At 39.0% G+C, this 13,103-nt stretch overlaps 1 protein-coding gene across 3 annotated transcripts in view; it reads left to right on the forward strand.

Moving 5' to 3' along the window:
* Positions 1-13,103, forward strand: part of NCALD (neurocalcin delta) — a 371,716-nt gene that overhangs the window by 215,341 nt on the left and 143,272 nt on the right. For 2 of the 3 annotated variants that reach the window (XM_046016599.1, XM_046016614.1), the window contains one exon: positions 7,309-7,395. The exons of the other annotated variant lie outside the window; for it this stretch is intronic. The gene's annotated coding sequence lies outside the window, so the exon portion shown is untranslated. The remainder of the gene's footprint in view (positions 1-7,308; positions 7,396-13,103) is intronic. 3 annotated transcript variants of the gene reach the window in all.

Below are 13,103 nucleotides of genomic sequence, written 5' to 3' on the forward strand. Positions count from 1 at the left end.
TGCAAAGGAAGACCATAATGAGATACCACTACCCATCTATTAGAACAGCCTGAAATAAATAGCGATGATACCAAATATTGGCCAAGATGTGGCAAAACTGAATCTCTCTGAGCTAGAAACTCATTCCCTAGAGAAAAATATATGCAGACAAACCTTTGTATAGAATTTTAGGGAAACTTTTGACCCCCTGAAGTCAGGCCCCAGCTCTATTCTAAACATATCACTGCCAGCAGGCATCAAAGAGAAGGAAAGAAGAGAGAAGGTCTTCAGGGAGTCCAGGATCCCTCCTTCTATTTGTGTAGAGGAGCTTTGATATGGGTCATAGACAAATGATTAGATCAAGGAATAAAAGATGGAAGCCCTCCGTGGAAGGTGCAAAGAAAACTGAATCTTTCATGCATTGCTGGTGGTTAAACTGGTATAACCACTCTGGAAAATAGCTTGGCAGTTTCTTAAAAACTAAACAAACTGAACCATCTGACCTAGCAATCACTATCCTAGGCATATATCCCAGAGAAGTAACTTATATCCACACAAAAACCTATAGACAGTTTTCCCTAACAGCTTTGTTTACAATAAGCTAAAACCCAAAAACAACCAAAATGCCCTGCAGTAGGTGAGTAGTTAAACAAACCATGGTACATCCAAACCATGAGATACTGTTCAGCCCTAAAAGGGAGCAAACGGGATACAGACAACCACGTGGGCACAAGCAATGCCTTGGATCTCAAGGTCATTATGCTCAGTTAAAAAAAAAAAAGAAAGTTCACGTATTATATGACCTCTAAATATCAAAAGGTCACATATCAAAAGGACATTATCAAAAAATAACATATGACTCCACTTATTAACATTCTAGAAATAACAAAATTATAAAGCTGGAGAACAGACTAGTGATTTCCAGAGATAAGGGGTGGGAGCAGAGGGGATGGGTGTGCCTGTAAAATGGTGGTAGGAGGGAATTCTGTGTGCTGATAAGTAGTTTTGCATCTTGACTGCCGTGCTGGTTATACAAATCTTCACATGTGACAAAATGATATGTAACTGTAAAAATGTATCACATATGGGCTTACCTAAACAAAAATATTGTCTGCATTTGCTATTCTTGGGTCTTATTTATAAAAAAAGAAAAAGGAAGGAAGGGGGAAAGGAAGGAAGGGAGGGAGAGAGGGAGGGAGGGAAGGTAGGTCTCTATCTGTATGTAGTTACCTCATACTTGCTTTTTGTCATTCATTATGCTGTTAAGGTTCTCCCAAGTTGTTGCCTGTAGCTCAGATTTATTGATTTCCCTTGTTGTCTAGTATTTCATTGTATGTCTATAACTCAGTTTATTTAATTGCTTAACAGTTGATGGACATTTGTGTTAAATATAGCATTTTGTTATGATAAAGAAAGGTGTTATAAAGATTTTGTGCGTGTCTTCCAGGACCAACATACAAGAATTTCTCTAGAGCATATAGGTAAGAGTGGGTTTGTTCAGTTGGAAGGCATATAAATATTCAGCTTCATGAGTTAAGGTTAAATTGTTTGCAAGTCTTCTATCAACTTCTACTCTCACCATCAGTTTAATTTGCATTCTCCTGATTACAAATGAGTTTGCTCATATTTTTACATGTACATTTACCATTCTTGTTTTTCTCTTCTGTGACAACGTGTCAGATGTGTTGCTCATTTTTTTATTGTGTGGTCTTTTTCTTTCTGATTTGTAACATATCTTTATATAATCTGAATACTGGTCTTTTGTTGACTTGTTGCAAACTTGTCTCAGATGTTGGCATGCCTTGTGCTTTCTTTGTTGTACATTTTTATAAACAAAGATCTTAATATTATAATGGGGCAATTTTATCAGTCTTTCCTTCTGTGATTAGTGCTTTTGTGCCTTAAGAACTCCTTTCCCATTTGGAGATCCAAAATATGTTCTCCATGTTTTCTTCTACAAGTTTTAACATTTTGCAATCCCTCTGGGATTGATCTCTGGGTATAGCTCCTCCTTGACTTTTGGCTCAGTGAATTATTGCATCCTTTGTGAGAGCTCTGTTGTCTTTTAATTCCATTTTCCCACCCTTGACTGGTACTGCTTCTTGCTCTATCTTTTCAAATTGTGATATTTTTTTTCCTTTTGGTACGCCTTGTAATTTTTTCCTGATAGCCAGACATGATGTACCAGGTGATAGGAACTGCTATAAATAGATCTTTAGTATCCTGGTGGTGAGATTTTCAGGGAGGGGAGGTGCTCTGCACGTCCTGTGATTAGGTCTCAGTCTTTTAGTGAGCCCGTGTCTCTGGACTGTGACCTTCACAATGTTCTAGTTTTTTTCTCCTCCTTTTCTCAGGATGGCTAGCATGGGCTGCAGTTGAGTATTTCCCTTCTCCCACAGCAGAAGGCTAGAGGAGACTGGATCCAGTATTTCCCTTCCCCACATCAGTTAGGTCTTCATAACACTCCAGCAGGTTAGGCTCTAGTTAACTAGTTTACTCTGAGGGCAGGTTTTGTTAAGAACAGAGTGCTCTGGGGCCTCCGGGTGGCTCAGTTGGTTAAGCAACTGCCTTCGGCTCAGGTCATGATCCTGGAGTCCTAGGATTGAGCAAGCCCCACATCGGGCTTCCTGCTCAGCTGGGAGTCTTCTTCTCCCTCTGACCCTCTCCCATCTCATGCTCTCTCTCTCTATCTCTCTTTCATTCTCTCAAATAAATAAGTAAAATCTTTAAAACAAAAACAAAAACAGAGTACTCTGGCATATTTCAAAATGGTTCCTTTCCCCCTTTGCATTCTGGAAGCTGGAGGAGATTTTCCTCTGATACTAGCTGTGGGAATCTGGTAGATGTCGTGGAAGTATATCTCACAGTGTTGTGAGGAACCCCCTTTTTTATTGATGGGTTCCCCTAGAACTTTAGTTGTCCCCACAGAGATTCCAGCAATTCAGAAATGACAACTCAGGTCTTCCTACCCCAGCCCTGCTTCCTATGGCAGTTTCTGCGGGTAAGTCCCGGCCCAGGGAAGCCAAGACTCCCTGTATTCCCCTGCTCCTCTTTCCAGTCTTGGGGGCAGAGGTTTTCCCTGTGTCCTTCCCTCTCTTACAGATCCAAGAAGAGTTATTGAATTCTACTTGTTAGGACAGAGTGGTGATTTCCAAGTCCCTCACATGTGGAACCAGACACCAAAACTCCTCTCTTGTCTTTTCATACCAGAGTGACTGAGAAGGTCCATTAAGAAATGTCTACTATGGGAAGATTTGGGAAGACGGCCAGTTCTTCCCTAGGCAGCTTCAAAAGAAATTTTGGTCAAATTATGGACTTCTTGACGATAGCCAAGGCATTTGTGTCTTAGCAGTTCTTCAAGTTCTTGAGTGTCAAATGTTAAAAAGCTAAAGAAACCAAAAAAACAAAAACAATGAAACTGTTCTCACCATTTGAACTGCGGTTCAGATCATTTAAAGAAGCCATTTGTTGAGAAAGAAAGCATAAATTTAAAATGCCTGTTTGTATGGTATGCAGAGGATGGATTCTGTTTTTGGAGACACCCTGTAGTTCATTGGCAGTGTCGTTGGACAAGGAGTCAAGAGCCCGGGAATTAAGCCTTAATCTGTCATTATGTGTTCACGAAACCTCCTTGTAGCCAAAGTGTGTTCAGCTGCATGTAACAAGAATCCTTCTACTGTAGCTTTAGCCAAATAGAGGGGTTTCTTTTCTTTCCTTTTCTTTTCTCTTTTCTTTCCTTTCCTTTCCTTTTGTCTTCTTTTCTTTTCTCTTTTCTCTCTTCTCTTCTCTTGTCTTTCTTCTCTTCTCTTCTCTTTTCTCCTCTCTTCTCTTTTCTCCTCTCTTCTCCCTTCCCCTCCCCTCCCCTCCCCTCCCATCCCCTCCCCTCCCCTCCCCTCCCCTCTCCTCTCCTCTCCTCTTCTTTTTTTTTTCTCTCATGTAACAGCCCAGGAGCAGGCAAACCAGGGCCAGTGTACTGGCGCGTTTTTTTCAGTTTAATCTTCACAGCATGTGGCTTTTGTCTTCATGCTTGTCACTTCATGACTGCAAATATGTCTTTATCTCTGGCATTGAATCAGTGTTTCAGGCATGAAGAAGAGGAAGGGCAAAGATCGAAAAGCGAGTGGAGAGCTCTTTTAAGGAGCTTTTCTAGGAGCCCCTCATAGACTTAAGCTTACATGGCCAGGGCCCAAACTGTGCCACCTGCCCATCTTTAGCTGCAGTTTCTACAGGGCAAATTGCTGCTCTGAACAAAACCAAGGTTCTGTAAGGAAAAACAGTAGACAGGGCATTGGATAGGTAACCGGCAGTGTCTGCCCCACCCTCTGAGCTTCCAATGGGAATGCCTGTCCCCTCACACCCACACACCCACACAACCCCACCCCACCCCATTCCCCCTGCAGGGTTGTTTGTTTGGATGTCAGAATGGAAGATCAAATGCAAGAACACTTCATAGATTATAAACTGTTTTCATAAACACAGTAGAAATATTCTGTTTTTAAAAAGATTTATTTAATTAATTTCTTTATTTGAGAGTGAGAGAGAGAGAGAACACAAGTAGGAAGGAGGGGCAGAGGGAGAGGGAGAAGCAGGCTCTCTGCTGAGCAGGGAGTCCAATGTGGGGCTCGATCCCAGGACCCTGGGATCATGACCTGAGCTGAAGTCAGAGGCTTAACCAGCTGAGCCACCCAGGAACCCCCAGTGGAAATATTCTGACCTATTTTCTTAGAGAGCAAATCCGATGTTAACAGAAAGTCCAGCTGAATGTAAAGATTTGGGTAATCACTATCTCTTGAACCTCAGCTCATTCTCTTGTTGACATCTTTAAGTAGTGCAAGAACTTGTGTTTTCATGAATAAGCATCGTCAAATACCCATCTTCAGACTATTGTCAGAAGTTGTGGTGGACACTGGTTGATTTCCTCCACAATAATCTCTTCCCCTTCCTCTCAGTATCCTGAATGACCTTCCATGTGATTTTTCTTTGGAATGATCCTCCCCTCACCTCCAGGGATAAGGCTTGATTAGTTCAAAGTGATTCAGCAAAGTATAGTGACTGATTCAGTGATGGGCAATCTGAGAGGCCTCAGAACCTGGGACTGCCAGAGAGTTGACACTGTCTTCTTGGGGGACATATATGTAGTCTTAAACTGCTACAGGGAGTTTTTTCTTTTTTTTAAAAAGATTTTAATTATTTGACAGACAGAGATCACAAGTAGGCAGAGAGGCAGACAGAGAGAGGGGAGGAAGCAGGCTCCCTGCTGAGCAGAGAGCCGGATGTGGGGCTTAATCCTAGGACCCTGGGATCATGACCTTAGCTGAAGGCAGAGCCTTTAACCCACTGAGCCACCCAGGTGCCCTACAGGGAGTATTTTTTGCACCAAGGGGCAGCAGCCTGAAGTGGAAATGGATCTGCAGAGAATGCCTGTGCCAAGGGAATTTCAGAGAATCAAATTATGTAGTGAACCTCTGTTTTCCTAAAACCAGCCCTATGTCTGGATATTTTTTCCCCAGCTCAATGAACCAAAATATTTCCTTGTTTTGTTATTTATTTGAATAGTGAGTTTGAGTTGGGGGTTTCTGTTATTTGTAGCCAAAAGATTCCTGAATGATAGTTTCCATATATGTTCCAGGAAAAAAATATTTGTTATTTAAAATAATATATTACATAAAAATTCTAGATGAGAACATTGGCAGTAACCTCTTTGACATCAGTCACAGCAACTTCTTTCAAGACATGTCTCCAAAGGCATAGGAAACAAAAGTGAAAATGAACTTTTGGGACTTCATCAAGATCAAAAGCTTCTGCACAGTGAAGGAAACAGTCAACAAAACAGAAAGGCAACCCACGGAATAAGAGAAGATATTCGCAAATGGCACTACAGACAAAGGACTGATATCCAAGAGCTCAAAGTCAACACCCAAAAAATAGATAATCATGTCAAAAAATGGGCAGAAGACATGAATAGACACTTCTCCAAAGATGACATACAAATGGCTATCAGACACATGAAAAATGTTCATCATCACTAGCCATCAGGGAAATTCAAATCAAAACCACATTGAGATACCACCTTACACCAGTTAGAATGGACAAAATCAGAAGAACAGGAAACAAGTGTTGGAGGGGATGTGGAGAAGGGGAAGCCTCCTATACCGTTGGTGTGAATGCAAGTTGGTACAGCCACTTTGGAAAACAGTGTGGCGATTCCTCAAAAAATTAAAAATAGAGTTACCCTATGACCCTACAATTGCACTACTGGGTATTTACCCCAAAGATACAGATGTAGTGAAAAGAAGCCCATATGTACTCCAATGTTCATAGCAGCAATGGCCACAATTGCCAAACTGTGGAAAGAGCTAAGATGCCCTTCAACAGACGAGTGGATAAAGAAGATATGTTCCATATATACAATAGAATATTACGCAGCCTTCAGAAGGAATAAATACCCAAATTTTTTATCAATGTGGATGGGACTGGAAGACATTATGCTGAGTGAAATAAGTCAAGCAGAGAAAGTCAATTATCATACAGTTTCATTTACTTGTGAAGCATAAGGAATAACAAAGAGGACATTAAGAGAAGGAAAGGAAAAGTGAAATAGGGTGAATTGGAGGGGGAGATGAAAGATGAGAGATGGTGGAGTCTGAGAAACAAACTGAAGGTTTTGGAAGGGAGGGAGGTCGGGGGATGGGTGAGCCTGGTGGTGGGTATTAAGGAGGGCACATATTGCATGGAGCACTGGGTGTTGGTGCATAAACAATGAATCTTGGAACATGAAAAAAAATAAAATTAAGATGTTAAAAAAGTAAAATAATACATTACTTATATATCTATATATTTTAAAATAATATATTAATATAGTACATATTTATGTGTATATATGTAACATATGCAAACCTGTCTGTATATTACATATATAATATGTATTCATACATACACATATTGGTATATACATGAGTTTATTCTGAGATTTATAGTCCTTCCCGGATTAAGGTCATAAGGTCTGAATGTTACTAAGAGAGCCTGTCGCTCTCTGTAATTAATGACCTGCATAGCATCTGTCTAGAAGATTTTAAACTGTGAAAAGTTAGGACCTGAGTCCCATACTTTTGGGGACTGTGCTTATCACCCCTGCAATAGAAGATTTGCCCCTGGGTACTTTGAGCCAAAAACCAGTTAGGCTCAGCTATGTCAGTGTTCTTGTAGGTGTGTTTCCTGTTTCCTGTTTGCAAAGGCAACTGCAGAAGAAACAAAAGTAACGGCCTTATAGAATGCTTACTGAACTGTCAGTGTTCAAGTAAAATATTCATTAATTATGAGTGATCTCAGTTGCAGGGCCCTTGAGCTGCTGGTGATAAAATCTGTCTTAATCCTGTGGAAGGCTCTGTGACCCAAGACGCTGCCCGACCGTACATTGTGAGTTCCCTTTTTTAACCTCTTGAATGTGTGGGTTTTAAATTGTGATTATTATTAAGTTATGATTCAGAATGCAAAAATGTTGCATCTCTGTTAGGTTGTTGCGTGTTCATATGTTTGCTGTCTGGTAAATAATAAATGCTAGCTCATTAATCTGCCATTAAACCTTGGCCACAAGGTATCTATTTCCACTTTAATTCTTGATGAATTTGTATGTTACTGACAAGAAAACTATGACATGTTCTCATTTAAAAAAAAAAATCTGTTCTCTTCTGTGGTGACTCTGATTAAATGGAAACCTTATTTAAGTGTGAAAAATTTACTTTAAAAAAAAAAACACAAGAGACATGATCATGAAGGTAAAAACCTGACTTTCTTCCTGGGGGGGAAAAAAGCAATATGTATGTACCCTTCCTTACTTTCTAAATCTACTCTTTTGGTGTGGAAAATTGAAGACGATATTGTGCAGCAAGTAGTTGGGATTTTTTTTTTTTTAATTCAGAAACAATTCTTTTGAAATTCTATTATGGCATAATTAGGGCAGCAGCACCCGCAGTAGTGGATTTCCTGTTAAGATAGGAACATCATTACTATCCTAATTTGTTGATGTCGTGGTTCTCAAAAGCCATCTCATTGAATACTTAGGAAATTGGCTTTTCAGGAATGGAAATCTACTGGTATATGAAGTTCTTGGAAATTTTTCAAGATACGCTAATGGTCCCAGATGAGAGCCAGATAAGATTTATAAGCAAGGTAATAATATGGCTTAGACCCTGGTAATACTTTTTTATGGCTGTTTGTAAACAAGGCATCAATATTAATCTAATGTTTACTTGCCCAGGTAGTTTGAAATGAAGAACAAATGGCAAAAATAAAGTAAACGTGGGTGAGAACAGAACCTTATTTTATATTTTTGTGATGTGGTAGGGAAAGGAAATAAGTTGTTGTAAAATGAAATTTAAGTGGACTCACCTCTTTTTCATCCCACTTTGTTTATCCCCATAAAGTCTCTTTGGTTTGGGTATTAGATGAACAACATGACTTATCTGAATGTAACAAGAAAGTGAAAGTGAAAAAGTCTGTATTCCAAATCTGATAGGACAGTCCTTTTAATGAGATTACATAGGACAGTAATGAAATATTTGAAGTCATGCTAAACAAACTCTAACTTTTTTTCCTTCATATCATTGAGAACTGAGCCTCAACCCCAAAACATTTCTCCTGGAGACCAAGATAGAATTGTGCATTTAAGTTGGTAGTGATCAGACAGCCCTAGAGGCTCTTTCTTCTTGTGATAATCTGGTTGAAATACTTATAATCATCACAACCATAAACATGATAGTAGCTATTGCATGAGTTCCTTGGATCTTTCTGACATCAAACTAAATAAGGAAAATGTATGTTCTTGCCCAAAAGATAGGAAAGCACGAGTTAAAGATTTAATATAAGAACAATTCCCATTGACCTGGAGGTGCAAAGAATCAACATGTCTGATATTGGCTTCTGGTGTCCCTGCCCCTCCTCAAGCATGCAGGTCTCTCTTCTGTGATCTTGGGGACAGGTCCCTACTGTAGTTTCTCTGTGTGAGTGAGCCCCAGCTACACTCAACTTCATCTCTGCTTTCTGTAGAGCGAAGAGAGACTAGGCTGTAGGAGTTCATGTCGCACATTCAAGGCATCTTCCAGAATCAAAAAGGACAATTTGAATGAGAAATTGACAGGAAAGGTCTTGAGGCAGTGAAGGAGCCACTTCCTGCTCAACGACTGTTGTCTTGAGAGTGGAGTGGGTACAGTAGGGATGAGGAGACTAAACCTTGTAACTGGGGCTTTCCAACTGGATGGCTGAAGTTGGCAAATACTGCCCCATTTCCTGTGCTTTCTGGAATCTTGTTCAAGAATTTCAGATACTCTTAGCTAGTGACAGAGATCTTGATAGCAATAGATAGGAAAGATATATGCAAAGAAACTATTTTAAGGTGAAGTTTATGACTAGAGTCCAGGTTTACAATGATTTCTGATTTCCTGTCACCTGGGTTTCTCTCTTTAGCTCCTTTAGGCTGGAGTCATTCCGTCTAGATCTCAAGAAATCCTGACCTTCCCCAAGGCTTCCTATATAACTACCTTCTCAGTTACATGACATTGCATGGAATTCTATTTTTCTATAGTTTTCTGCACTAAAGACCCTTTTCCTTCTCCTCTTAAAAAATATGATTTTGATCCTTTTAGCCTGGGAGCTCACCACTGTTTATTTTCAATGTCCTATAAATTCTCCTCTATCAAAAGAACAAAACAATAACAACAACAAAAACAAACAAACAAACAAAAAAACCACCTCTTGTGTCAACAGAATGTCTTTCATTCAAGAACAGTCATGAGGAGAGATTATCTCAGAGGCTGAGAACACAAGATGCCAAATATCTAGGGGATAATTAAAGTATGCTTCCAGATGTTTTTAGGCACAAATACTGATCATCCAAATAATTGATTCCCTGACAACCATTTTCCACACGGTCATGTTCTTAATGTCAAAATAGCCAATAAATTCAGTGAAAAAAATAATGAACCAATTATTCAGTGAAAAAAATAATAAACCAAGCTGCTTTTTTGTTAGTATGTAGGGGGAAAAAAGAATAGAAATAGAGTAATTCGTTTCTAGCAATTTTGCAACATGTAGACTTAGTGTCATGTAGACTTAGGAGCAGATTGTTTAGTGACAGTAGAGAAATGATTGCAATTAACCAAAAAGTGTTGATTAAGCACCTACCAATTTGAGCCCAGTGGAGAATGATATAATCCAAACTGGACTTGTATATTCTATAACATAATGTTCCTAGAAACATAATTCATTTATTCATCCAGTAAATACGTATTGAATACTTGCTCTATGACAGGCACTGGGTTAAATCATGGTGATATTAATGGGGGACAAGACAGGCAGGGTTTCTGCCTACAGTTGAGTGTTGTGGGATGGGATGGACATGGTCATCAAATAACTGTGCACATTTTACCAATGTGATCACTACTATGATGGAAAAAAACCAAACATGGGAAACTGAGACCATAAAATACAGGTACTACATTTAGATAAGTAGTCATCATGGAAGACGTCCCTGAAGAAATCAGAAGAGGTTGGGAGCATGGAGGAGAGTGTTCTGGGAGGACCTGAGGTAGCAGGGAACCTAGCCCTTACTGAGAACTGCATCCAGGCCAGTGTTGCTGGAGAGCAAGAGGGACATGATGTGAAGGAAAGCTAGAAAAGTGGCAGAGGTAGATCATGAAAGACTTAGTAGAACATGAATGAATATGAATAGTTTCTAACAGAATGAGTCCTATTGTCTTCTATCACTAGTGTGAAAATAAAAGAAGCTTGTGATTTTATAACGACTGTGCTCTTTGGGAGATGATATTCATTCATCCTTTTATTCATTCACTCATTCAGCCAATGCACACAAGACAAAATCCCTGTTCACATGGATTCTAAATTCTAATGGAACAAGCAGATAATATGCCAATAAGGAAATGTATAGGTCTTAATGTAAGTGTTTGTTCATGAGCGGTGTGGGTAGTCTTTAGGTGAAATTTAAAAAATAATTTCAAATATTTACTGTATTGCATCTAAGTGTAGTGATTCCTTTGTTTAGTTAAGTAAAGTGATATGTTCTAGCAGCACTAAGACCATGCTTAGACAGGTGTTCTTCATGGCACTTAATTCAGTTAAAGATTTTGGAGAAACTCCAAGAGAGGACATAAGAGAGGGAAGCTGTGAGATTTGTATACTTGTTTCCGAGGATTTAGTGATACCTCAGCCCACCTTGCACCTTACCTCATCGTCTTGGAGTGGTGGGCAGGAGACGAGGGGAGCAATAAAAAGATTTAAATGAAAACAATGGAAGCTAACATTGATGGAGAAGGATCCAAGGAGAGTATTTCAGAGTCTATTTGTTTTAACACAGAGCTTGGTATGTCTTATTATACACTTAATATACTTTGTAGATTCTGCACATTTACCATCTCCAAAAAACATACACATCTTAAAATCAATGTTTACATTTAAGGAAAGGTATTTCTTTGTCACATTCCCCAAAGCTGTTATTTCACTGATGGTGCATCTTAAAATAATAAGTGACTTACAACTCAGAAAATCAGACATATCTGGAACCTTGTTTGAGTTTTTTCTGAAGATGTGCTTGAAGATTTCCTGATTGGTGGTGTTTCCATATCTGCATATAAGGTATCACCATTGATGGAATTAAACCAGGGCACCTGTGAGAGTCACCTTCAGGTCTTGCTTGCGGAAATCAGAGGAGAGTTCATTAGAGCCAAGGGAGGCATAATAATAATCTGTTTCAGTCTCTAGGAACATCTTTATTTCCAATATTCAGATTGCATGAATCAAAGTGATTATTTTTAGGTATGCCAAGAAGAATAATGGAAATGTTAGTGGGATCCTGGAGTCCTTTAGTACAGGGTTTCTCAACTGCAGCTCTGTTGACATTTTGGACTAGATCATTCTGTCACAAGGGGCTGTCCTATGCAGTGGAGAATGTTTGGGAGCACTCTGATGCCAGTAGTATCCCACCATCATGACAGTTGTCTCTTGTATTGCTAATGTATATGTAATCAGTGACTCCCAGTGCTGTGTTCTAGCTTTGTATTATGGTTGCACTGCAGACATGTCCAATCCTAAATGCATAGCTTTCAGTTTAACAGGATGGTATCTTTATAATTCTGTAGTTCTTACATCACAATTAAAAATAATATTATGAAACCAGACTTAGAAGGGTAACTAATTCGATTTTTACTCAAACATGTGAAGTCCTAACATGGCAATACAGTTTCTTGTGGGGCGAGGGTGCCTATACTTTGAGAGGCTTGTTTTATTTGTTACAATGTTATAAAATTGTATCCTCAAAGTTTAAAACTTACTTAGTGGCTCACCTATTTTTTTTTAAAGATACATTTATGGGAATCTTAAAAAGACTCCAACTCAATCAGTTGCAAGAATTAATAGCCTTTTGGGGACACAGAGAAACTTAAATGAGGCACATTTAATGAGTGCAATTGTAGTTTTATGGGAAGCTTAGAACAACAGAGAGAAAAAAGTGCCACTCTTTTGTCCTTTGGTGATGGTACTTGACATTTAAGTATAAGTTATTACAATAATATAGTGGTTTAATGTTCCCTTAGTATCTGTGGTTTAATCAAAGTTTCTGAAAATGGGAAGAGTGTGTGTTCTCTCTGTCACTGTTAAGCGAAGCAATGGCATTTGAAAATCACTTCAATCATGCATGATTAGATCTTCTAAAGTGGTGTTTTACTATGCTGTGGTGCTGGGAAGACTTAATATTGCATAAATTTACTTATACATGTGACTAATATATGGCACCATTAGGGAAACTAGTTTTTAAAATTATATTTTACTGTTATTATTTACCTCAATGCCTCCTGCCTCAAAATATTGCATATACTTTAAATGACACCAGTATCATTTTGTAAAATAGAGCTTTCTTTCATTTCCCTATCATGTTGAGTCATAGTTAAAAACCACCATTGTCTCAAAAATAAAGTTCTGATTCTTTTTCATGGTGTTCAAAGCTTTCTACTAACTGACTAGAGCCCACCTTTTCAGATTCATCTTCTTAACTCCATTTGCTCCTGTCTCCATATCGCTCTCTGACAGCCATGAACCAGGCGGCCTGAGCAGCATAA

Source organism: Meles meles, chromosome 1, assembly GCF_922984935.1.
Source record: "Meles meles chromosome 1, mMelMel3.1 paternal haplotype, whole genome shotgun sequence".
In the NCBI taxonomy this organism is placed as follows: Eukaryota; Metazoa; Chordata; class Mammalia; order Carnivora; family Mustelidae; genus Meles; species Meles meles.